Raw genomic sequence first — 25286 nt, forward strand, 5'->3', positions numbered from 1 at the left:
AGAAGGAAGTAATTGGTAAGTTACCAAAATTAGTAGCATATTTTACTACTATTACTGGAGCAGCCTCTATAAGTAGCAATCAAATAACAAATCTTCCTCATGATGAGTCGTGTCGATCACAAATTGCGGGAATTTCTGAATGTTCGCGTTCTACACCAGTTTCAGATTTCTACCAATTTAGGAAAAGAGATTGAATCAGAAAGCGACCGTCCCTGTAACGAAAGTGCAATAACTTCTGTGACTTTACCAGCACCGATAACTGTGTCAGTTGAACAACAGTTTTCCAACCCAGAAGATATATCACACGATCGCGCTGATTAATTTCATGAACATTTTACTGAAAGAAATAGCGAAATTTTGAATCGTAAGAGACCTGTATATTTTCAAAATAAAGACTCTGACTTTTCCGAGGCAGCCAGAACCTGCAAAGATGGTAATAAATCAGTAACTAGGTATTTCAACAAAGCGTTATTTATTCGCAAATTAAAGAACATTGAAAGCGTTGAAAGAAAACAGTTGCTGTTTTTCCAAAAATTTAGTATTTTGTTTTTCATGCTGCTTATTTAACAGTTATGATGTAAATCTATGCTCTCCGAGTGAATGTAATGATTGGAAGCACATTACTCACATAATTTTTGTTGTGTCTAGACAAGACAGCCTAGACACAATGAGAGGAAGCCGAAAGGCACGCGCTTAAACTCACGCAGGCTGGCGTGAGGTCTGAAACAGGATACGTAATGAATGCTATAAAGAAAAGTACGTAGCTTCTGGAATACTTAACTTTAATCCACATTTGTAGAACATTGCTCTTGATGATACATTAATAGAATCTCAATATCAATTGAATACGGCGCCTTGCTAGGTCGTAGCAATTGTAGCTGAAGGCTATGCTAGCTATCGTCTAGGCAAATGAGAGCGTATTGGTCAGTGAACTGTTGCTATGAACGTCGGCTGTACAACTGGGGCGAGTGCCAGTACGTCTCTCTAGACCTGCCGTGTGGTGGCGCTCGGTCTGCTATTACTGACAGTGGCGACACGCGGGTCCGGCGTATACTAATGGACCGCGGCCGATTTAAAGGCTACCACCTAGCAAGTGTGGTGTGTGGCGGTGACACCACAATTTTAACGTACGAAAATAGCCCAGCACATAGGCAATCTATGATAACTTACCTACCACGAAGTAAGGCGGTTGGTAGAATAGATATAGACTTATCATCTCAACGTCAAAAAGAACTGAATTACTGGAGAAATGTACTTAAACGGATTGTAGCTGTTGTAAAATTATTGGCATCAAGAGGGCTTCCATTTCGCGTTGCCAATGGAAATCATTTGGGATGTGTGGAATTATAGAGTGAATTAGAGCCATTTCTTGCAGATCATTTACAAAAAAATTGGGAATCCTGTAGAAGGTAACACTTCTTATTTATCAGTGAATATCTGTAATGAGATGAGTGACGTAATATGAAAACAGGTCCAAAACAATTATAAATTAAATTAAATTAACAAAATATTTTTCCATTAGCGTTGACAGAGCGCCCGATCTGTCTCATGTTGACCAGCTAACTTTTATAATTCGATACGTAAAAAACCCTGTTACTGTTGAAAGGTTCCAGATATTTGCACCTATTAAAGGCCATAAATCTGAGTATTTAGTTTTCAGAGAATCATGGGATTCCCATAAATGATTGCACAGGAGGAAAGGTATGACAATGTTTCAAATATGTCTGGAAAGTATACTGTCTACATGCAAAAATCAAGGGGAAATGTGAATTTGCCATCTTTGTACCATGTGCGGGACATTCACTACACTTGGTAGCATTCTGTCTGCAGCGAAGTGGTGCTGTGGCGAAGCCCGTGGACTCGAATTCGGGACTGGAGATCGATTCCCAGTATGGCCAGTCAAATATTTTTCCGTTGTTTCCCTAAATCGCCTAAGGCAATTCCCATGAAAGGACATGACTAATTTCTTTCTTTGTCCTTCCAAAGTCTAGAACACAACAACTGTTTCTAACTCTTGTTTGTCGCAAGTGTACAGAGAACGTGCATGAGAGCCGACAACAGTAATCTATGCATACACCGAAAATCAAGAAAGATACACTGTTCAAATTTTGGAGTTCAAATGAATTGCAGTTTCATCTGGAAAGTTAAGGCGGTAGGATTAATAAAATCTGCATTTGTCTACTTCTTATCACAACTATAGATGATGTGGAAATAAAGCAGTTAGTTCTTTCTGCACATTTACACATGATAACGAGTCAGGAAATCAGTTTTAGGAGACTTCTTAAGGAAACGGACCTCAGACTTTTCTTTTTTAACTGCTGTTGCAGTTTCTGAATTTACTTCATTTCCAAGTCAAACCTTCTTCAAAATGGTATAAATGTTGAATCTGCAGCAGCAACTAATAAAGAAATATAGCTCAAAGCAGAACGTGAAGCCCTTACAAGAACATTTTGTAATGTGCATTTACAGTGATAAGATATGCATGATACAGGTTCGTGTAATTCCAAGAACCTTTGAAATGATATATTTTTAACAACATGGTATATACGCACACTCATATCCTTAGATCAGTATATTTTTTCTCGAAAAAGCTATGCAGTGCATGATTATGATGCAATGGTCAAAATCAAAGTCTATATCGATCTAACATTCGTTTAGGAAAAAATCCGATAGAGTATTATGCATCATTTCAACATGCTGTTAAAACAGTATGTAAACTATCGTATCATAAAGGTTATGAAGAACTTCCTACTCTCTTAAACAGTCTTTTACAGCTATTCCTAAATTAGAGGTAACATGTGTTAAGTCATTGATAATGATTTTTTGCTTTAATTTATTTTAAAGTCTATATTTCGTAATTGGTAATCATTCCAACACTTTCATTTGAATAAAACGTACACGTTTGAGTTTTTTCACATCACAGGGACGTTTCTCAGCGGAGAGCAACCTCTCTGTGGAATATGGTGAATGCAGTTTAATGTATTGGAACGTTCCTTTTCGGTAGTATATGCAGATCCAGATGTCTCGAGCTGAACGACACGGGTTTTATGAGAGTTGCAACCCAGTTTTATCTCCGGTGACTTTGGAAACATTCTTGGCGTGTTCAAAAATAGCTCTGAGCACTACGGGACTTAAATGCTGAGGTCATCAGTCCCCTAGAGCTTAGAACTACTTAAACCTAACTAACCTATGGACATCACACACATCCATGCCCGAGGCAGGATTCGAACCTGCGACCGTAGCGGTCGCGCGGTTCCAGACTGTAGCGCCTAGAACCGCTCGGCCACCCCGGCCGGCCCTGGCGTGTTAATTAAGAACATTCTTGTCGGATCTGCAGCCAATATAATTTCAAAGACAATCATACATAAATAATACTTCAGCGATCCATCTGGCTGCAATCAGGTGAGATTTTGCAAACAGCGTTCTCAGCTGAAGATGGGCCGCTGAAGTATTGTGTCAAGACTTTTGTATGATCCGGCTGCACACCTGACAAGAGAATTATCAACTTTATCACAGCTACACTCGCTAAACCAATGGCCAATTTTGACAGTTACGTCCATTTCAAATACCCTGCTCTATTACTCAGTGTTGAAATATGTACAAACTAAAAAATTAAAAGCTAATTAAAATAAAATACGAATATATTAATAATAACGAACTGGGAATCAGTAGGAGGGCACTATCGGTAAGAGGCCAAAACATGCAAGGTCAGCACATTCTGATGACAGTGTTCAAGGAACTGCACCACAAGCACTTCTGGTGTCAGCATTCCAGGAACTGCACTTCCAATGAGTGAGGCAATTGTGCTTGTTATGTTCAAGGTCACTGACCTCCCCCCCCCCCCCTCCTCTCGTTCTCCCCAAGTTTGCTTTAGGCAGACGTCACCATATTCTCAACCAATCGCCAGGAATCCCATTACACTTATGCTCAAAAGTATGAGAACGATCAGAATTATTCATCAGTCCTGCGCTGTTACTGTCGGCCAATAGCCACAGGGCCCCACTACTATGACATAGTGGGTAGAGCTCGACAAAAAGTTCTATACTTTCTGATCCATTTCAAAAATCTTTGTTGCCTCTGATGCACACCCAGCAGCTTGGACACCCACACTGTGATGTCATTAATTTACACACGCTGTAATATCAGAGTATATTACGTTAAAATTTACCTCCGTTTCAAGAATTCGCCATGACGTCTTTAATTTATACAAACTGTAATTATACCCCACTTGGGAATCACATACTACGCCATCTCAAGAAACTGCACAGCAAGAGTCTTTTAAACATATCATACAAGTTTCCGGCCAGTCATCAGGACTGGGGTCGGATCCCTGCAATATAGAACCGACTGACCCAAGACTGGAAAACATGTTTATTTGCGTTAACGCACTGGCAACTATGACTGGCATCGGCTCCATTCTTTCTAGAGGTTTTTGCTACTCTATGTAAAATCATTTTGTTCGCAATCCAACGTTCTGACAGACGTGGTAATAGGCCATTTTCCTATATTAAAATATTCTTCGAATTGTTGATATTATGATTGATTATAACCTTTAAGCCCGCATCTCGTGGTCGTGCGGTAGCGTTCTCGCTTCCCACGCCCGGGTTCCCGGGTTCGATTCCCGGCGGGGTCAGGGATTTTCTCTGCCTCGTGATGGCTGGGTGTTGTGTGCTGTCCTTAGGTTAGTTAGGTTTAAGTAGTTCTAAGTTCTAGGGGACTGATGACCATAGATGTTAAGTCCCATAGTGCTCAGAGCCATTTGCCATAACCTTTAAATAACACTTACGGCCAATATGCTCACAAAATATCTGTTATTTTTATGTAATTAAAGCTTAAAATCATTAAATATCAAGATATGGTCACGTAATCGAAAACGCTCTGTTTTATTGACTGATGCTCTTTTCAGGAGATGTATTTGTAGACTATGGTACTACACCCTATTTCCAATCCATTTTCTGAAACGTTAATTCCGAAACAAGATCTTACTGTGAATTAGTATTATGACTGTAGGAGCAGCGAGCTAGCCAGTGACGTCACAGGCATCACATGACTCGAATGGAGCGTTTTAGCGGGCTTTCAAATTATTTGAATTCATTTCCGTTTTTATAAAAGAATGCTGAAATTCAAGAGGAGAAAAAGCATGTTAGAAGCATAAAACGACATAATTAATCATTTAAGGCAACTTTCAGAAAACAGTCAAATACCCTGTTGTAACTTCACAGTTTGGTAGTCGTTCAACACGCCTAAGGGTACTTGGTATAGATTTGTAATGATGTAACTAACATTCCACTGTGAGAATGCTGCAGGCATTAATTCATAATACTAGTTACTGCTCTTTGAAAATGGGTGTTGTGCGAAGTGAAATTTTTTCTTCGCACAGTGGCTGATAGTACAAGACTTGACAATGTAATAATCTCTCTCACTGAGAACTAAATAGCATTTATTATTTGTACAGTGTCCAACAATGTAATAAACTACATTTTATGTATGTTACATTAATCCAACTATTGTTTTTCTTTCGAACCCTAACCATTTCACAAATGTTTCATTTACCTTCTTCCTCAATACTTTCTAAACAATACAGTTTTGTGGATCGTTAGATTTCTGTAATTCATGTCCATAAAATGAACCAGTAATATTACGTGATTGGCAATATAGGGTGATACAGAGCGATTAAGCTGCCCCTGCCGCTGCCGCTGCCATTTTATGCAACCGGCAATGTTATATCTGGCTTTCATAAACCAAACGTGAGATTTTCATATCATCTCGCTTGCTGCGTGCGAACTATTAGTCTTACAGAAAAAATGAGCCGGAACTTTCTGTAGGAAATTTAATTTAGTTAAATTTTGTACAGGGATACCTTTTCACTGGAAGCCATTGGTTTCGAATTATGCAAGAAAAACGTACAAAAGCTACATTCACCCCACCCTACACTCATCCCTCAGCAGTCAGATTTTCTAGTATGTTGTCCACGAACTATTCCCAATGTTCGACCTTGTTTGGTCTCTATTGATCTGGCTATTACGCCACTAGTACAGCCAGAAATTCGTTAACATTCTCAATTTAAACATGCCCGTGAGGGTAATGAAAGAAAAAATGACTATTGTAAACGATACACAGTAACTAATTACGTTGACAGTTCGATGCACACTACACCCTTACAAGCACATTAGCTTCGTAGTCAATGCCGTTAAAATTCGCAAAATTGTAAGGTAAAATTTACACAAACGCCAGTTTTTAAGTGTGCGACTAAGCCGGTAGCGCAATAAGACCAGTCAATGGACACCAAGAATGTGAGAAATAATTCGTGCAGTCGGAAATTTTTGTATAGTGGTAGGAGGGAGTGCCATGAAGAACATACTACAAATCCTGACTGGTGGGGGCTAAGTGTGCCAATGGGGATGCGTTTGAAGTTCAAATTTGTACCTTTTTCTTGAATAACTCAAAAACTACGGCCGCTAGCGAAATCATATCCCATTACAAAATTTAATTACGTTAAATTGCCTACAAAAATGTCCTGTTCATTTCTGAAGGACTAATAGTTCGCAAGTAGCGAGTGAGAGAATATGAAAATATCGCGCTTGACAATGAAGGCCAGCGTAACATTGATTGCTAGTTATACAAAACGATAGCACAGGGGGAGGTGGATCACCCTGTATGTTTTCGGATTTGTTTCTTGGACTTTAACCATTTTAAATACTTCAGCTGACCCGTTTGGAGTGTAACCCCTATCAGATACTGCATTAAGATTGCTGATTTTTGCAAAATCGCCCATCTTAAATTTCTTTTTGACTTATCTGTAGTCGGTATTTTAACATATGCAAATGAATCTACATCGGAGTGTGCAGTGTTAGAAAACATGCTGGCAATATGAAACTGCCTATCTCGATAGTAAGGCTTCTAAGAACACTGCCCGCAGGGGATTCGAATTCGGTCATGCACACGTAATTCTTTTGAGTCAGCATAGCGCAGTAGCACGTTCCTGTATCATCGTAAGACTCAATTACAAATTATTTTACTCATATGTATAGCAAGGCTTAGCGTTAATAAGCACTTCCATTTTAATAGAGTAACAAACTTTGGGCATTTGTTTGTGTCATAAGTAGCATTGTTTGTATCTTCTACGAAATTTTGATGTCAAAAGCGGAATATTTTCAAACAACAACGCTACGATTACGTTCTTTCTCCTTTTACTCTTGTCTTGTATCCTGTTTCAACACACATGGAGGCCAAAACTGATAGCTTGAATTACAGTGACGGACACTTCCTGAACAAAATCCGTCAGCTCACACACACCTTCAACTGTATAAATTATCTAATCCAGACAGCATCAATCTGCCACAAAAAAGGAAAAAAAATACTACTGTCATTGCGCTATGATTGACACTAAAGATGCGACAGTCCTCTTCTTCTGCCTCCGCAACTGCGGAAGTTTTGCACATTTTTTCACATCTGCTTCCGCATTTTTATATCGGAAGTTCATCGGAACTTTGAACAATGGCGAGATTGTCGATGTGCGCGCTTATTGGTCCTACGCTCCGGCTGTTGCGCAGACAGGACTTACTTCGTTGGGTGGGGCGTGTAGGAAACTGACACGTGCGCGTAGCGATCGTTGCGTTTATTGTATATTACACAGTGCTCTCTGTCAATCGTCATTAAAGTATAGCATATTCTCGCTCGCCAGTCTTCTTTATATTGCTGTATAATTTTACTATACTGTACAGTGTTTATTAGTCAACAGTTTTGTGGTGTAACGTTAGTTAAGAGTGGAATAATGAACTAAAACGAAGCCTTATTTGGAACTATTTCGTTGAAATTAATGATTTGAGTGCCAAATGCAAAATCTGTGACAAAATATATTCGCGAAAAGGGCGCACGACCACCATAATGAAAAATCATCTCAAATCATTACAGTAGTAGGGACATGGGGTTACGAGTGCAACTTTGATGTCAAATTGGTATGCAAATCGATTAAATTGATCAATTAACCACCCATACCCTTTCCCCCACCAAGCACATCCCCAGGTGACATTACGTGTTTTTCTCAGGCTGTTTTTCTCGCCTGTACTGTATGAGAACCATCTCCCACAGGTTATCAGTCGCAGAAAAGGGTCCCTGTTTCATTGTTTGATGCACTGATTTTTCTATATATATATTTCCGGCACGATTTCGATTTCTGTGTCAAGTTCAACACTGTCATTAACACGTTTTGGTCCATTGGCTCCCCCACAAAACTATATATTGCATGGTGCTGCTGATCCCACAACACACCCAAACACTGGCAGAGTTTTGAGGCATTGTGGAGTGTTTCCAAACTGCGGTCAGAAGGTGACTGAAGACCTTTACATTTAAATTCACGATTCACAGTGACAGGATATCGATGGCGCTGTGTTTCGTTTGATTGATTCCTCATTTGCTACCATGCTCGTCATCACTGTTTCCATGTTAGCCACCCCCAGAATGTGTTGCCTCCTCCACCAAGACTCTTTCTCCATCTCAAACAAGCGATGTCAGTCAATCATTATGTGGTAATCAACAGCGTACCGTTGGACTGTTGGGATGGAATGGACACTGTCGATTAACTGTAATAATAAGCATCAATTTTAGCAATTTTATCGTAATTTCTACACTGACCAATGACGCAGCAGCATGCGTGCCAATTTCTGTATCATGGCCCAACAACCCCTTCACTACTTTGCGAGTACCATCGAGAATGTAAATAGATGACTGTGCGGTACGATCATTCATTGTTAATTCTCGAACATACACACCGAAGTATACCAGACAGCGACCTACATATCTCTAGCACTGGGATCATAGTGCATAACTTACGATCTTTCTCTATGTGGATGGGAGTCACAGGGCATTCTCGCATTCTTAGGATAAAGTTAAAGACCGAAATATCTCCTCGCTTAGTCTTTGACCAACGCTCCCTGCAGCACCGGCACAGATTTAATCTGCAGCTGACCAAAAGTACGAGGTGCGACAATAAAGTAATGAGACTGATGTGAAAAAAAAATGTTGTTTACAGTTTTAGTCAACTTTAGCGCTGTCTCCTTCACAGTAGTCTCCTTCTGATTGCACACACTTTTTCCAGCGCTTCTGCCATTGATGGTAACATTTCTGGAACTCATCTTCTGTAATATCGTCAAAGACCCTCGTCACAGCTTTTTGGACATCTTGTGTTGTTTTAAAATGGTATCCCTTGACCGCCGTTTTGACTCTTGGGAATAGAAAAAAGTTGCACAGAGCGATATCTGGTGCATAAAGTGGCTGTGGTAGTACTGAAATTTGTTTTGAGTTTAAAAATTGCTGTAATGACAGAGCAGTAAGGGATGGCGCATTATCGTGAGGCAGAATCCAATTGTCAGCAATGTTGGCATGGACATGAAGAACTCTTTTACGAAGTCTTCCTAAAATTTCTTTGTAGTAATATTGGTTAACTATTTGTCCAGGAGGCACCCACCCTTTATGAACAATTTCCTTGGAATCAAAGAAGCACACAAGCTTGCATGGTCGTCCACTGCGGTCTTCATTTTCAACGTTCGTTCTGCCTTGACTAAATATTTTATGCCACTGAAAAACTTGAGCTCTTGACATAACCTCCTCTCCAAAAGCCTTCTGAAGCTTACCGTAAGTTGTCGTCGCATTCTCACCCAATTTAACGCAAAAACAAATGGCACACCGTTGCGCGATATTATGTAGTTCCATTTTCGTGACGAGAGACACAAACACGTGTTAACTTATTACAGCACAACTCATGACTGAGCAGTTGGATCGATGTGCCGCTTGGACTAGTAGCAGCTTACAGACCAAGGTCAAAGATATTGTGCCTACGCAAGCCTGCAGTGCTGCCACATCTTGCAAAGAAAATCAGTCTCGTTACTTTATTGTCGCACCTCGTAGACGGATACATTCCAAGTGTCGTGTGGGAACAGTGCGAACCTAGGCTGTAACTGCTGTTAGATTAGATTAGATTCAGATTTCGTTCCATAGACCCAAAAAATGAGATGAATCTCAGGGTGTGGGACATGTCATGAAGTGTAACATAAAATCATTAAACATTTGAATATAATACTTACCATCCTGATCATTTGTCAGGAGATTGTCGAAATAGGTGAATACAATGTGGTAAACTGGAAAAGCTAATATTTACAGAATGAAACATTGTCATACACTATTAATAAATTTATCATACATAAAATACCTAATCTTGATTGTTGTGACAAAGTGCAGTCAAAACTGAAATCTAACAGACATTTTTACTTAAGCTGGCCTAACAGTCTCTGTTAAGATATCCTTCCATAGAGTAGAAGGAGTTGCCTATCAAAAAGTCTTTCAAACTCTGTTTAAACCGTACTTTATCTGAAACCAAGTTTATAATGATTGCTGGCAATTTATTGGAAATGTGTGTTCCTGAATATTGGATCCCTTTTTGCACCAAGGTAAGTGATTTTAGGTCTTTCTGTATATTGTTCTTAACCTAGTATTGATACTATGTATTGAGTTATTGGTTGGAAATAGAGAAATATTACTCGCAACAAATTTCATTAAGGAATAAATATACTGAGAAGCAGTGGTTAGAATACAAAGTTCGTAGAACAGGTTTCTACATGATGTTCTTGAATTTACACCACAAATGATTCTTATCACACGGTTTTTCATCCTAAAAATCTTTGCTCGGTTTGTTGGGTTGCCCCAGAATATGATCCCATATGACATAATAGAATGAAAGTAAGCAAAGTATGCAAGGTTTTTATATTTATATCTCCTACATCTCACATCATTCTCACTGCAAATATAGACTTATTTAGGCACTTAACCAGTTCTGTGGTATACCCTTCCTAACTGAATTTATCATGAAGTTGTAATCCCAGAAATTTAACACTGTCAACCTCCTTGATCTATACGTCTTCATATGTTGTACACATGCTGGAGGGAAATCTCTGAACTGCATATAGTGGATCTTCTCAAAGTTTAATGACAGTGAGTTAGCTTTAAACCACTTATTAATGTCAGTGAAAATTTGTTTAGGAGCTATTTCTAAATCTGTACCTGACTTGCTGCTTATTGCTACGTTTGTATAATCTGCAGACAAAACAAACTTAGCATCTGACAATGTAACAGATGAGAGGTCATAAATGTACACAAGGAAAAGCAATGGACCCCAGATGGAACCTTATCGGTGACTAGTAGATATGAATCTATTGTGATGATATAACAGACAGTTAAGAACAAGAAACGGATGGTTTTTATGCACGATGGAGCTCCAGACGGATGGATTTTCCTGCATTTTGCGTAAATCAACTGCTCTATGAAATCTAAAGTATTGTTCTAGTGTCTGAGTTCATTACCAAGAAGGTATTGGGAAGAGCGAACATAAACACATGCGCTCCTAAGGCTACAAGCTCCTGTGCTTAAAACACGCTATAATGTTAGCTCGTTCGTGTTTCCGAAAGAAATATATTACCAGAGCATGACATACATTCTCCTTGCAGGTTTCTTTACGATAAACTATGATGATAAACTGCAAAATGAAAAACTACTTCCTTAAAACATCGATTCCTTGTGATACATGTAGAATATAGCTTTTCAGAGGTGTGTAGCCTCCACTGTTCCCATCCGATCACAGTTCAGAAATTATACTATGCTAGCATCAGTCCTATATAAAATGATCGTTAGTAACGGAGAATGCTTCTTACAAAGAAAGAGACAGACGCGTAGCAGCGGTGTTTGACAAGTGAAGTTACTCATCATGCTGCCACTAACGCCGTAAACAGGACATCTATCAAGCAGATGTATACACGGGGATTGTAGTACCTCACAAACACCTGGCGCTAACTTAGAATCACCGCAATTATAAAATTGAAGACTCGATTTTATGCCCAAGGTACGACAGGGGGATGGAGAACATCGCATAAATCTTCATTCGTCTAGAGGAATGTGTCGAAAAGGCATGGAAGTCCTCTGATGACTGAGACATTTGCCGTTAACTATCGCAAGTAGACAGTGCACTAAGTCACACACAGAACATGTATTTGTATGCGAGTCGAATGCAGGTTATGTCACACTACTGATACATCCTGACAGAACAACGGAAAAAAATGGTCAAATGATCTACAGCGACATGTCCCTCTCTCTCTAGAATGTATCATCACTCTACCATTAAATCCTACCTCATTACAAATCCATCTCAACCGATCACTCCATTCACTCTCTGTCATCCTTTAACGCATATGCAAGTAAGTTTAGAGGCCGATGGTTCTCTTTTTTCCAGGAAAGCATCAAAGACAGCAGCCAACTCGCGCAGACATACAGTAGAACGTTGCCTCGACGAAAAAAGATTGTTTCTCCTGTTCACGGTGCTTCCATCTCGCCGTTTTCCCGTATTCTTCTTGCTGTCGTATACTCTTTCCCATGTACAAGAATTGTTCTGCATCAGTCAGAAGACATGTAAGTACTCCCTCAATTTCCCCAAATTTCGGCGTATTTTCCCACAATTTATACGTATTTTCCGTCATTTTATCGATTTGTATGCCACTTCTATCCTTGCGATCACGACATCACTTCTTGTTCCGTGTTCCAAACTTGCTTGTAAATACAGTACAGCTGTCACCACCACGCGCAAATAAAGAGAGATTGTAAGTTATGCACTATGATCATAGTGCTAGAGATATGTAGGTAGCTGTCTGGTACACTTTGGTGTGTATGTTCGAGAATTAACAATCAATGAACGTACGGCACAGACATATACTTACATTCTCGATGGTACTCGCAAAGTAGTGGAGGGGCTGTTGGGCGATGATACAGAAATTGACACGCATGCTGTCGCATCATTGGTCGGTGTTGAAATTACGATAAAATTGTTAAAATTGATACCACTTTCAACTATGATGCTTGTATTACAGTTAATCGGCAGTGTCTCTTCCATCCCAACAGTCCACTGGTACGCAGTTGATTACCACATAATGTCTGAGAGACTTCGCTTGTTTGAGATTGGGAAAGAGTTTTGGTGGAAGACGCAACACTTTCCAGGGATGGAAACTCTCCACAATGCCTCAAAACTCTGCTAGTGTCTGGGTGCATTGTGGGATCAGCAGCACCAACATTATTTACACCATGCGATATCTAGTTTTCTGGGCAAGCCAATGGACCAGAAGGTGTTAATGACAGTGTGGAACCTGCCACAGAACTCGAAGTCGTACCGGAATATATATATATATATATATATATATATATATATATATATATATATATATATATATATACTCCTGGAAATGGAAAAAAGAACACATTGACACCGGTGTGTCAGACCCACCATACTTGCTCCGGACACTGCGAGAGGGCTGTACAAGCAATGAACACACGCACGGCACAGCGGACACACCAGGAACCGCGGTGTTGGCCGTCGAATGGCGCGAGCTGCGCAGCATTTGTGCACCGCCGCCGTCAGTGTCAGCCAGTTTGCCGTGGCATACGGAGCTCCATCGCAGTCTTTAACACTGGTAGCATGCCGCGACAGCGTGGACGTGAACCGTATGTGCAGTTGACGGACTTTGAGCGAGGGCGTATAGTGGGCATGCGGGAGGCCGGGTGGACGTACCGGTGAATTGCTCAACACGTGGGGCGTGAGGTCTCCACAGTACATCGATGTTGTCGCCAGTGGTCGGCGGAAGGTGCACGTGCCCGTCGACCTGGGACCGGACCGCAGCGACGCACGGATGCACGCCAAGACCGTAGGATCCTACGCAGTGCCGTAGGGGACCGCACCGCCACTTCCCTGCAAATTAGGGACACTGTTGCTCCTGGGGTATCGGCGAGGACCATTCGCAACCGTCTCCATGAAGCTGGGCTACGGTCCCGCACACCGTTAGGCCGTCTTCCGCTCACGCCCCAACATCGTGCAGCCCACCTCCAGTGGTGTCGCGACAGGCGTGAATGGAGGGACGAATGGAGACGTGTCGTCTTCAGCGATGAGAGTCGCTTCTGCCTTGGTGCCAATGATGGTCGTATGCGTGTTTGGCGCCGTGCAGGTGAGCGCCACAATCAGGACTGCATACGACCGAGGCACACAGGGCCAACAGCCGGCATCATGGTGTGGGGAGCGATCTCCTACACTGGCCGTACACCACTGGTGATCGTCGAGGGGACACTGAATAGTGCACGGTACATCCAAACCGTCATCTAACCCATCGTTCTACCATTCCTAGACCGGCAAGGGAACTTGCTGTTGCAACAGGACAATGCACGTCCGCATGTATCCCGTGCCACCCAACGTGCTCTAGAAGGTGTAAGTCAACTACTCTGGCCAGCAAGATCTCCGGATCTGTCCCCCATTGAGCATGTTTGGGACTGGATGAAGCGTCGTCTCACGCGGTCTGCACGTCCAGCACCAACGCTGGTCCAACTGAGGCGCCAGGTGGAAATGGCATGGCAAGCCGTTCCACAGGACTACATCCAGCATCTCTACGATCGTCTCCATGGGAGAATAGCAGCCTGCATTGCTGCGAAAGGTGGATATACACTGTACTAGTGCCGACATTGTGCATGCTCTGTTGCCTGTGTCTATGTGCCTGTGGTTCTGTCAGTGTGATCATGTGATGTATCTGACCCCAGGAATGTGTCAATAAAGTTTCCCCTTCCTGGGACAATGAATTCATGAATTCACGGTGTTCTTATTTCAATTTCCAGGAATATATATATATATATATATATATATATATATATATATATATATATATATATATATATATATATATGCGTATTACGGCAGAAAAAGCAACGTATCGGCCAACGAAACAGGGACCCTTTCCTGCGACTGATAACCTGTGGGAGATGGTTCTCGTAGAGTACAGGCAATGAAACTTTACACCGATCCTTGCAAGCGACGTCAGTCACTGGCCACCTGTTGCAACGGATAAATACCTGTATATTTAATAGTATCGCTACATCTGCTCGATGCTGGGATATAGACGGTATTAGTTTTCGATATATCAGAAGAGAGAGATGCGGTAAAAATCTATGGGATGAAGTTGTTGCTGTTGTTGTGATCTTCAGTCCGGAGACTGGTTTTATGCGGCTGTCCGTGCTACTTTATCGTGTGCAAGCTTCTTCATCTTCGAGTAACTATTGCAACCTACATCCTTCTGAATCTTAGTGTATTCATCTCTAAGTCTTCCTCTACGATTTTTATCGTCCACGCTGCCCTCCAGTACTAAACTGGTGATCCCTTGATGCCCCAGAACACGTCCTACCAACCAGTTCCTTCTTCTAGTCAAGTTGTGCCACAAATTCCTCTTCTCCCCAATTCAATTCAGTACCTCCTCATTACTTACATTATCTATCCATCTAATCTTCAGCATTCTTCGATAGCACCACATTTCGAAAGCTTCTATTCTCTTCTTGTCTAAACTATTAATCATTCATGTTTCACTTCCATACATGGCTACACTCCATACAAATACTTTCAGAAAAGACTTCCTGACACTTATATCTATACTCAATGTTAACAAATTTATCTTTTTCAGAATCGCTTTCACTGCCATTGCTAGTCTACATTTTGTATCCTCTCTACTTCGACCATCATCAGTTATTTTGCTCCCAAATAGCAAAACTCATTTCTACTTTAAGTGTCCACTTTGTTAATCTAATTCCATCAGCATCACCCGATTTAATTCGACTACATTCCATTGTCCTCGTTTTGTTTTTGTTGATGTTCATCTTATACCCTCATGTCAAGACACTGTCCATTCGGTTCAACTGCTCTTCCAGGTCCTTCGCTGTCTGTGACAGACTAACAGTGTCACGGCAAACCAAAAAAATTTTATTTCTTCTCCATGGATTTTAATTCCTACTCCGAATTTTTCTTTTGTTTCCTTTACTGCTTGCTCCATATACAGATTGAATAACATTGGGGTTAGGCTACAAACGTGTCACCTTTCCTTCCCAACCACTGCTTCCCTTTCATGCTCCTCGACTCTTAAAACTGCCATCTGGTTTGTGTACAAATTGCAAATAGCCCGTCGCTCGCTATATTTGACCCCTGCCACCTTCAGAATTTGAAAGAGAATATTCCAGTCAACATTGTCAAAAGCTTTCTCTAATTCTACAAATGATACAAACGTAGGTTTGCCTTTCCTTAATCTATCTTCTAAGATAAGTCGTAGGGTCAAAAATGGTTCAAATGGCTCTGAGCACTATGGGACTTAACTTCTGAGGTCATCAGTCCCCTAGAACTGAGAACTACTTAAACCTAACTAACCTAAGGACATCACACACATCCATGCCCGAGGCAGGATTCGAACCTGCGACCGTAGTGGTCGCAGCGGTGCCAAACTGTAGCGCCTAGAACCTCTCGGCCACCACGGCCGGCTCGTAGGGCCAGTATTTCCTGACTTATTCCAACATTTCTATAGAATCCAAACTGATCTTCCCTGAGGTTGGCATCTACCAGTTTTTCCATTCGTCTGTAAAGAATTCGTGTTAGAATTTTGCAGCCGTGGCTTATTAAACTGATAGTTGGGTAATTTTGACATCTGTCGACACCAGCTTTCTTTGGGATTGGAATTATTATATTTTTCTAGAAGTGTGAGGGTATTTCGCCTGTCTCATACATCTTGCTCACCAAATGGTAGAACTTTGTCAGGGTTGGCTCTCCTAAATCTATCAGCAGTTCTAATGGAATGTCTACTCCCGGGGCCTTGTTTCGACTCAGGTCCTTCAGTGCTCTGTCAAACTCTTCACGCAGTATCATGTCTCCCATTTACCCTTCATCTACGTCCTCTTCCATTTCCATAATATTGCCCTCAAGTACATCGCCCTTGTATAGACCCTCTATATACTCTTTCCACTTCTCTGCTTTCCCTTCTTCGCTTAGATCTGGTTTTCCATCTGAGCTCTTGATATTCATAGCAAGTGGATCTGTTTTCTGCAAAGGTCTCTTTAATTTTCCTGTAGGCAGCATCTATCTTACCCCTAGTGATATATACCTCTACATCCTTACATTTGTCCTCTAGCCATGCATGCTTAGCCATTTTGCTCTTCCTGTCGAGCCTATTTTTGAGACGTTTGTATTCCTTTTTGCCTGCTTCATTTACTGCATTTTTATATTTTCTCCTTTCATCAATTAAATTCATTATCTCTTGTGTTACCGAAGGATTTCTACTAGCCCTCGTCTTTTTGCCTGCCCATTCTTCTTCTACTGAATATTCTTAAACTAGGTGTTAGTTATGATTAAGTAATGCTCTGTGCAAAATTCCAGAAGGCATCTTCCTCTTTCATTCCTTACTCCCATTCCATATTCACCTACTACTTTTCCTTCTCTTCCTTTTTCTCACTATCGAATTCCAGTCCCCCATGACTATTAAATTTTCATCTCCCTTCATTATCTGAATAATTTCTTTTATCTCACCATAGATTTCTTCAATGTCTGCGTCATCTGCGGAACTAATTAGTATATAAAATTGTATTACTGTGGTAGGTGTGGGCTTAGTGTCTATCTTGGCTACAATAATGCGTTCACTATGCTGTCCATAGTAGCTCACCTGTGCTCCTATTTTTTTATTCATTATCAAACGTACTACAGCATTACCCCTATTTGATTTTGTATTTATAGCCCTGTATTCATCTGACCAGATGTATTGTTCCCCCTGCCACCGGACTTCACTAATTCCCACTATATTTAACTTTAACCTATCCGTTTCCCTTTTTAAATTTTCTAACCTACCTGCCCGATTAATGGATCTGACATTCCACGCTCCGATCCGTAAAATGCCACTTCCTTTCTGCTGATAACGCCGTCCTCCTGAGTAGTCCCCGAGCGAAGATCCGAATGGGGGACTATTTTACCTCCAGAACATTTTACCCAAAAATACGCTATCATCAGATTAGATTAGATTAGATTAGATTACATTAGTACTTGTTTCATATAACATGTATACGACACTTCGTAATCATGTGGAACGTGTCAGGTTAATAAAAGGTGTCTATCCAAGATATTACATTACACAAAATATTACATACACTTAATTTTTTTGTGGCCGGCCGTTGTGGCCAAGCGGTTCTAGGCGCGACAGTCTGGAGCCGCGTGAGCACTACGGTCGCAGGTTCGAATCCTACCTCTGGCATGGATGTGTGTGATGTCCTTAGGTTACTTAGATTTAAGTAGTTCTAAGTTCTAGGGGACTGACACCTTCAGATGTTAAGTCCCATAGTGCTCAGAACCAGTTGAACCATTTTTTGTGGGGGGTGGGGAAATTACCCACTTACTATATCCAAAAATTCATCTAATGAGTAGATGGAGTTGCCATTCAGAAATTCTTTTAATTTCCTTTTAAATGCTATATGGCTCTCTGTCAGACTTTTGATGCTATTAGGTAAGTGACCAAAGACTTTTGTGGCAGCATAATTTACCGCCTTCTGAGCCAAAGTTAGATTTAACCTTGAGTAGTGAAGATCACCCTTTCTCCTAGTGTTGTAACCATGTACACTGCTATTACTGTTGAATTCGTTCGGATTGTTAATAACAAATTTCATAAGTGAATATATATATATATATATATATATTGTGAGGCTACAGTGAAGATCCCTAGCTCTTTAAATAAGTGTCTGCAGGATGATCTTAGATGAGTTCCAGCAATTATTCTGATTACACGCTTTTGTCCAATGAACACTCTTTTACTCAATGATGAGTTACCCCAGAATATGATGCCATATGAAAGCAGAGAATGAAAATAGGCGTGGTAAGCTAATTTACTGAGCTGTATATTGTCAAAATTTGCAATGACCCTAATAGCATAAGTAGCTGAACTCAAACGTTTCAGCAGATCTTCAGTGTGTTTTTTCCAGTTCAACCTGTCATCAATGCATACACCTAGAAATTTTGAATATTCTACCTTAGCTACAGATTTCTGATCGAAGTTCATACTTATTAATGGTGTCATTCCATTTACCGTGTGGAACTGAGTATACAGTGTTTCGTCAAAGTTTAATGAGAGCCCATTTGCAGAGAACCACTTAATGATTTTCTGAAAAACATCATTTACAATTTCATCAGGTAAGTCTTGACTGTTGGATGTGATAGCTATACTTGTATCATCGGCAAAAAGTACCAGCTTTGCATCTTCGTTAATATAGAATGGCAAGTCATTAATACATATTAAGAACAGCAGAGGATCCAAGACCGAACCTTGCGGTACCCCATTCTTGATTGTTCCCCAGCTTGAGAAATCACCAATTTTTTGCATATTATGTGAACTGCTTATTTCAAATTTCTGTACTCTTCCAGTTAGGTATGATATAAACCATTTGAGCGCCGTCCCATTCATACCACAGTACTTGAGTTTATAAAGCAGTATTCCACGATTTACACAATCAAAAGCCTTTGGGAGATCACAAAAAATCCCAACGGGTGACTTCCGGTTACTCAGAGCATTTAATATTTCATTAGTTAAATATGGCTTCCCGGCCATTGACCTTCTTGTGCGAACGCACACGCTATGCCCGAACTCGTACGGGACTTGGTAGATTAATCTGCCACGAGTAATGAGTATGAAGGGCAAACATCTATTAGGCGTACTACGAATGTAGTGGTGTGGACATGTTGGGAATGTGGATCTCACGGGGAGCGTGCAAGGGATAAGTCCCTGCAGTCGCACTATCCTCTGTGCCCACGGTGGCTCAGATGGATAGAGCGTCTGCAATGTAAGCAGGAGATACCGGGTTCGAGTCCCGGTCGGGACACACATTTTCACCATGTCCCCAACGAATTACATCAACACCTGTTTTCAGCTAGGGTGTCCATTTAATTATCATTTCATTTCTAGCAAAGCTGCATTGTCATCCACGGTAACTGTTCTTTCGGGAACAGATACTACCGTCATATATCATTAGTGAAAGTATATATAGCATTTTCCGTTGAAAAACCCTTCTGAAAACCAACCTGACATTTTGTTAGAATTTTATTTTTAAAAAGGTGTGAAGCTACTGTACAATACATTACTTTTTAAATAATTTTGGATAAGGCAGTCAGAAGAGAGATTGGGCGGTAGTTGTTGACATCTGACGTATCCCCTTTTTTATGCAGTGGTTTAACAATGGCATACTTCAGTCTATCTGGGAAAATGCTCTGCTTCAGAGAGCTATTACATATGTGTCTAAGAATCCCACTTATCTCCTGGGAACAAGCTTTTATTATCCTGCTGGAAATGCCATCAATTCCATGTGAGCTTTTATTCTTGAGAGAGTTTATTATCTTCCTAATTTCAGAAGGAGAGGTGTGTGGAATTTCAATTGTATCAAATTGTATGGATAAGGCCTCTTCCATTGACTGCCTTGCTTCTTCTAATGAATGTTTAGATCCTATTTTCTCTACAACATTTAAAAAATGATTATTCAAAATGTTCTCTACTTCCAGGTTGTTGTCTGTCAAGTTTCCATTCGCTTTTATGGTAATGCCGGTATCCTGTACTCTTGGTTTCCCTGTCTCCCTTGTAATAATATTCCAAATTGTTTTGATATTGTTATCAGAGGGCGGGCCGGTGTGGCCGCGCGGTTCTGGGCGCTACAGTCTGGAACCGAGTGACCGCTACGGTCGCAGGTTCGAATCCTGCCTCGGGCATGGATGTGTGTGATGTTCTTAGGTTAGTTAGGTTTAATTAGTTCTAAGTTCTAGGCGACTGATGACCTCAGAAGTTAAGTCGCATAGTGCTCAGAACCATTTGAACCATTTTTTGTTATCAGAGATATTAATCTCAGACATGATGCATATGCTTCTGGACGTTTTAATAACCTTTCTTAATGTAGCACAGTAATTTTTATAATATTTGGCTGTTTCTGTGTCATTACTATTTCTTGTTGTTAGATATAGTTCCCTTTTGTGGTTAGGAGATATTTTTATTCCTTTAGGAATCCAAGGTTTTTTGCATAGTTTCTTATAATTAGATTTAACTACTTTCTTGGGGAAACAGTTTTCAAATTCTCTTACAAGTGTATCATGAAATATAAGTTATATTTTAAATTAGCGTCGGGTTCCTTGTACACCTCATCCCAGGCTAACTGCTGAAGATTTTCCCTGAAATTTCTAATTGTTGAGTCATTAATTGCATGCACAACTTTTGAGGGTAGTTTTGAATTACTGAATGGAGCTATGTCACAAACTGTAACTAGCTGAGCACCGTGATCAGAAAGGCCATTCTCAACAGGACAAGAATTTATGTTTTTAAACTTATTTTGGTCTATAAAAGTGTTATCTATCAACGTTCTGCTGTCCTTTACTACCTGAGTAGGAAAATCAATGGCAGATATCGAATTGAAAGAACCGAGCAAGACTTCCAGGTCATTCTTCCTATTACACTCTTTCAGTGAATCAACGTTGAAGTCCCCACAAATAATAATTTGCTTTCCCCTATCTGACAGATAGCACAACAAGGCATCCAAGTTTTCCAGGAATAAATGAAAGTTTCCTGAAGGGGACCTATATACTGTCACAATAATAAAAGAGCCCTCTTTCAGTTTAAGTTGACAGGCACATGCTTCTATATATTGCTCTAGACAAAACTTTTTTGTATTTAAGCTTTTTACACAGTGATAACGTTTGACATATATGGCAACTCCTCCTCTCAGCTTATTCTCTCTACTCCTATGTGCAGCTCGTTTATAACAACTGATATTCGCCTTTTCCATATCAGACACAATGTGATGCTCAGACAGGCATAGTGTATCAATTACATTATCAGATTCAATGTCATCTAAACAAATCAGGAGCTCATCTAATTTATTCTTCAATCCCGGAATATTATGGTGAAAAATTGTAACGTTATTTTTTACTTTACTTTTGTGAGAATCTACTTTTTTATTTAATCCACCAATATTTTTGTTAAATATGATAACATTATTATTTACTTTACTGTTGTGAGAACCTTGTGAGTTTTGGATCTCGTTAGCACCTGCCTGCCGGAACTTCTCATTGGACACTGATATTAGTCTAATAAGGAGGTGCATCCATGAGTACTAGTGTCCCCCCTTATGGTTTTCGCTAACAACCCTGCCAGTTTACCCTTCCCTTTCCTACTGGGGTGTAGGCCATGCCTTGTGAAATCCCCCTATCAGTAGCCTCGACAGGAACCAATCCAATGTCTGACAGAGTGGCCCTCCCTACGCAACTGATCCAACTCAACATTTACCCTCCTGACATAGCGGTTTAACTGGGGCTGATCATGCCGCACGAAAACAGGCACTAGCCCAACATTGGTATGGGTCGTTGCAGAGGCTATTTTCAACATGTGACACACAATACTGCAGCCCTGATCCCTATCAATACTGTTTCCCACTCCACCCACTATCATCACATGATTCTGCTTTGAGAAACCCTTGCACAAGGAACCTATATCCTCTACCAACAGGCTAAGACATGCACTTGGCTTGAAAAGTTTGTGACCTGGTACCTAGCACCTAATTTTTCCTGCAAAATCCATGATTCTGCTTTGAGAAACCCTTGCACAAGGAACCTATATCCTCTACCACCAGGCTAAGACATGCACTTGGCTTGAAAAGTTTGTGACCTGGTACCTAGCACCTAATTTTTCCTGCAAAATCCATGATTCTGCTTTGAGAAACCCTTGCACAAGGAACCTATATCCTCTACCACCAGGCTAAGACATGCACTTGGCTTGAAAAGTTTGTGACCTGGTACCTAGCACCTAATTTTTCCTGCAAAATCCATGATTCTGCTTTGAGAAACCCTTGCACAAGGAACCTATATCCTCTACCACCAGGCTAAGACATACACTTGGCTTGAAAAGTTTGTGACCTGCTACCTAGCACCTAATTTTTCCTGCAAATTCCATGATTCTGCTTTGAGAAACCCTTGCACAAGGAACCTATATCCTCTACCACCAGGCTAAGACATGCACTTGGCTTGAAAAGTTTGTGACCTGGTACCTAGCACCTAATTTTTCCTGCAAAATCCATGATTCTGCTTTGAGAAACCCTTGCACAAGGAACCTATATCCTCTACCACCAGGCTAAGACATGCACTTGGCTTGAAAAGTTTGTGACCTGGTACCTAGCACCTAATTTTTCCTGCAAAATCCATGATTCTGCTTTGAGAAACCCTTGCACAAGGAACCTATATCCTCTACCACCAGGCTAAGACATGCACTTGGCTTGAAAAGTTTGTGACCTGGTACCTAGCACCTAATTTTTCCTGCAAAATCCATGATTCTGCTTTGAGAAACCCTTGCACAAGGAACCTATATCCTCTACCACCAGGCTAAGACATGCACTTGGCTTGAAAAGTTTGTGACCTGGTACCTAGCACCTAATTTTTCCTGCAAAATCCATGATTCTGCTTTGAGAAACCCTTGCACAAGGAACCTATATCCTCTACCAACAGGCTAAGACATGCACTTGGCTTGAAAAGTTTGTGACCTGGTACCTAGCACCTAATTTTTCCTGCAAAATCCATGATTCTGCTTTGAGAAACCCTTGCACAAGGAACCTATATCCTCTACCACCAGGCTAAGACATGCACTTGGCTTGAAAAGTTTGTGACCTGGTACCTAGCACCTAATTTTTCCTGCAAAATCCATGATTCTGCTTTGAGAAACCCTTGCACAAGGAACCTATATCCTCTACCACCAGGCTAAGACATGCACTTGGCTTGAAAAGTTTGTGACCTGGTACCTAGCACCTAATTTTTCCTGCAAAATCCATGATTCTGCTTTGAGAAACCCTTGCACAAGGAACCTATATCCTCTACCACCAGGCTAAGACATGCACTTGGCTTGAAAAGTTTGTGACCTGGTACCTAGCACCTAATTTTTCCTGCAAAATCCATGATTCTGCTTTGAGAAACCCTTGCACAAGGAACCTATATCCTCTACCAACAGGCTAAGACATGCACTTGGCTTGAAAAGTTTGTGACCTGGTACCTAGCACCTAATTTTTCCTGCAAAATCCATGATTCTGCTTTGAGAAACCCTTGCACAAGGAACCTATATCCTCTACCAACAGGCTAAGACATGCACTTGGCTTGAAAAGTTTGTGACCTGGTACCTAGCACCTAATTTTTCCTGCAAAATCCATGATTCTGCTTTGAGAAACCCTTGCACAAGGAACCTATATCCTCTACCAACAGGCTAAGACATGCACTTGGCTTGAAAAGTTTGTGACCTGGTACCTAGCACCTAATTTTTCCTGCAAAATCCATGATTCTGCTTTGAGAAACCCTTGCACAAGGAACCTATATCCTCTACCACCAGGCTAAGACATGCACTTGGCTTGAAAAGTTTGTGACCTGCTACCTAGCACCTAATTTTTCCTGCAAAATCCATGATTCTGCTTTGAGAAACCCTTGCACAAGGAACCTATATCCTCTACCACCAGGCTAAGACATGCACTTGGCTTGAAAAGTTTGTGACCTGGTACCTAGCACCTAATTTTTCCTGCAAAATCCATGATTCTGCTTTGAGAAACCCTTGCACAAGGAACCTATATCCTCTACCACCAGGCTAAGACATGCACTTGGCTTGAAAAGTTTGTGACCTGCTACCTAGCACCTAATTTTTCCTGCAAAATCTGGCCCGCACCTCTTCCATGGCTGCTACCTAGAAACAGAACTTTCCTCTTACTTTCTACTTTTTTGAAACAGTTGGTTTCCTAGTGAAACTCTGTTGCATCTTAACTACATTTACTTCTACTGAAGCATATTTCTTACTTAACTGTGGTAGCAAGGCAAATCTATTGGTTGTGCCAATTTGGAAACTGTTAGACACTGTTCTCTTTCTGTGCCCCTGTTCCCAACTACCACTTCCCACCGCTGTTTACCCTCCTCCCCCCTTAACCTCATCAGTTCGTCCCTTGCTCTGTCCAAATCAGTCTGAAGGGCTCTAATTTTCTCCTCCTGTTCAGCTATAATCCTATCTCTTGAGCGAACCCTGCAAAAGAATGGAAGAGTCTCGTTTGCTTCCCCAATTCCCACGCCGCTGCAATTTCCCCAATGGAACCACCTGTCACAACAGCTGTACAAAACCCCTGAACTAACTTTCCTACTGCAGCTCACACACTTAGTATCCATGGTAGTTTGGAAATTAGTTAAGAGATTTACTGAGTGATAACGATAATACACTCCTGGAAATTGAAATAAGAACACCGTGAATTCATTGTCCCAGGAAGGGGAAACTTTATTGACACATTCCTGGGGTCAGATACATCACATGATCACACTGACAGAACCACAGGCACATAGACACAGGCAACAGAGCATGCACAATGTCGGCACTAGTACA

The sequence above is a fragment of the Schistocerca americana genome, chromosome X, assembly GCF_021461395.2.
Source record: "Schistocerca americana isolate TAMUIC-IGC-003095 chromosome X, iqSchAmer2.1, whole genome shotgun sequence".
In the NCBI taxonomy this organism is placed as follows: domain Eukaryota; kingdom Metazoa; phylum Arthropoda; class Insecta; order Orthoptera; family Acrididae; genus Schistocerca; species Schistocerca americana.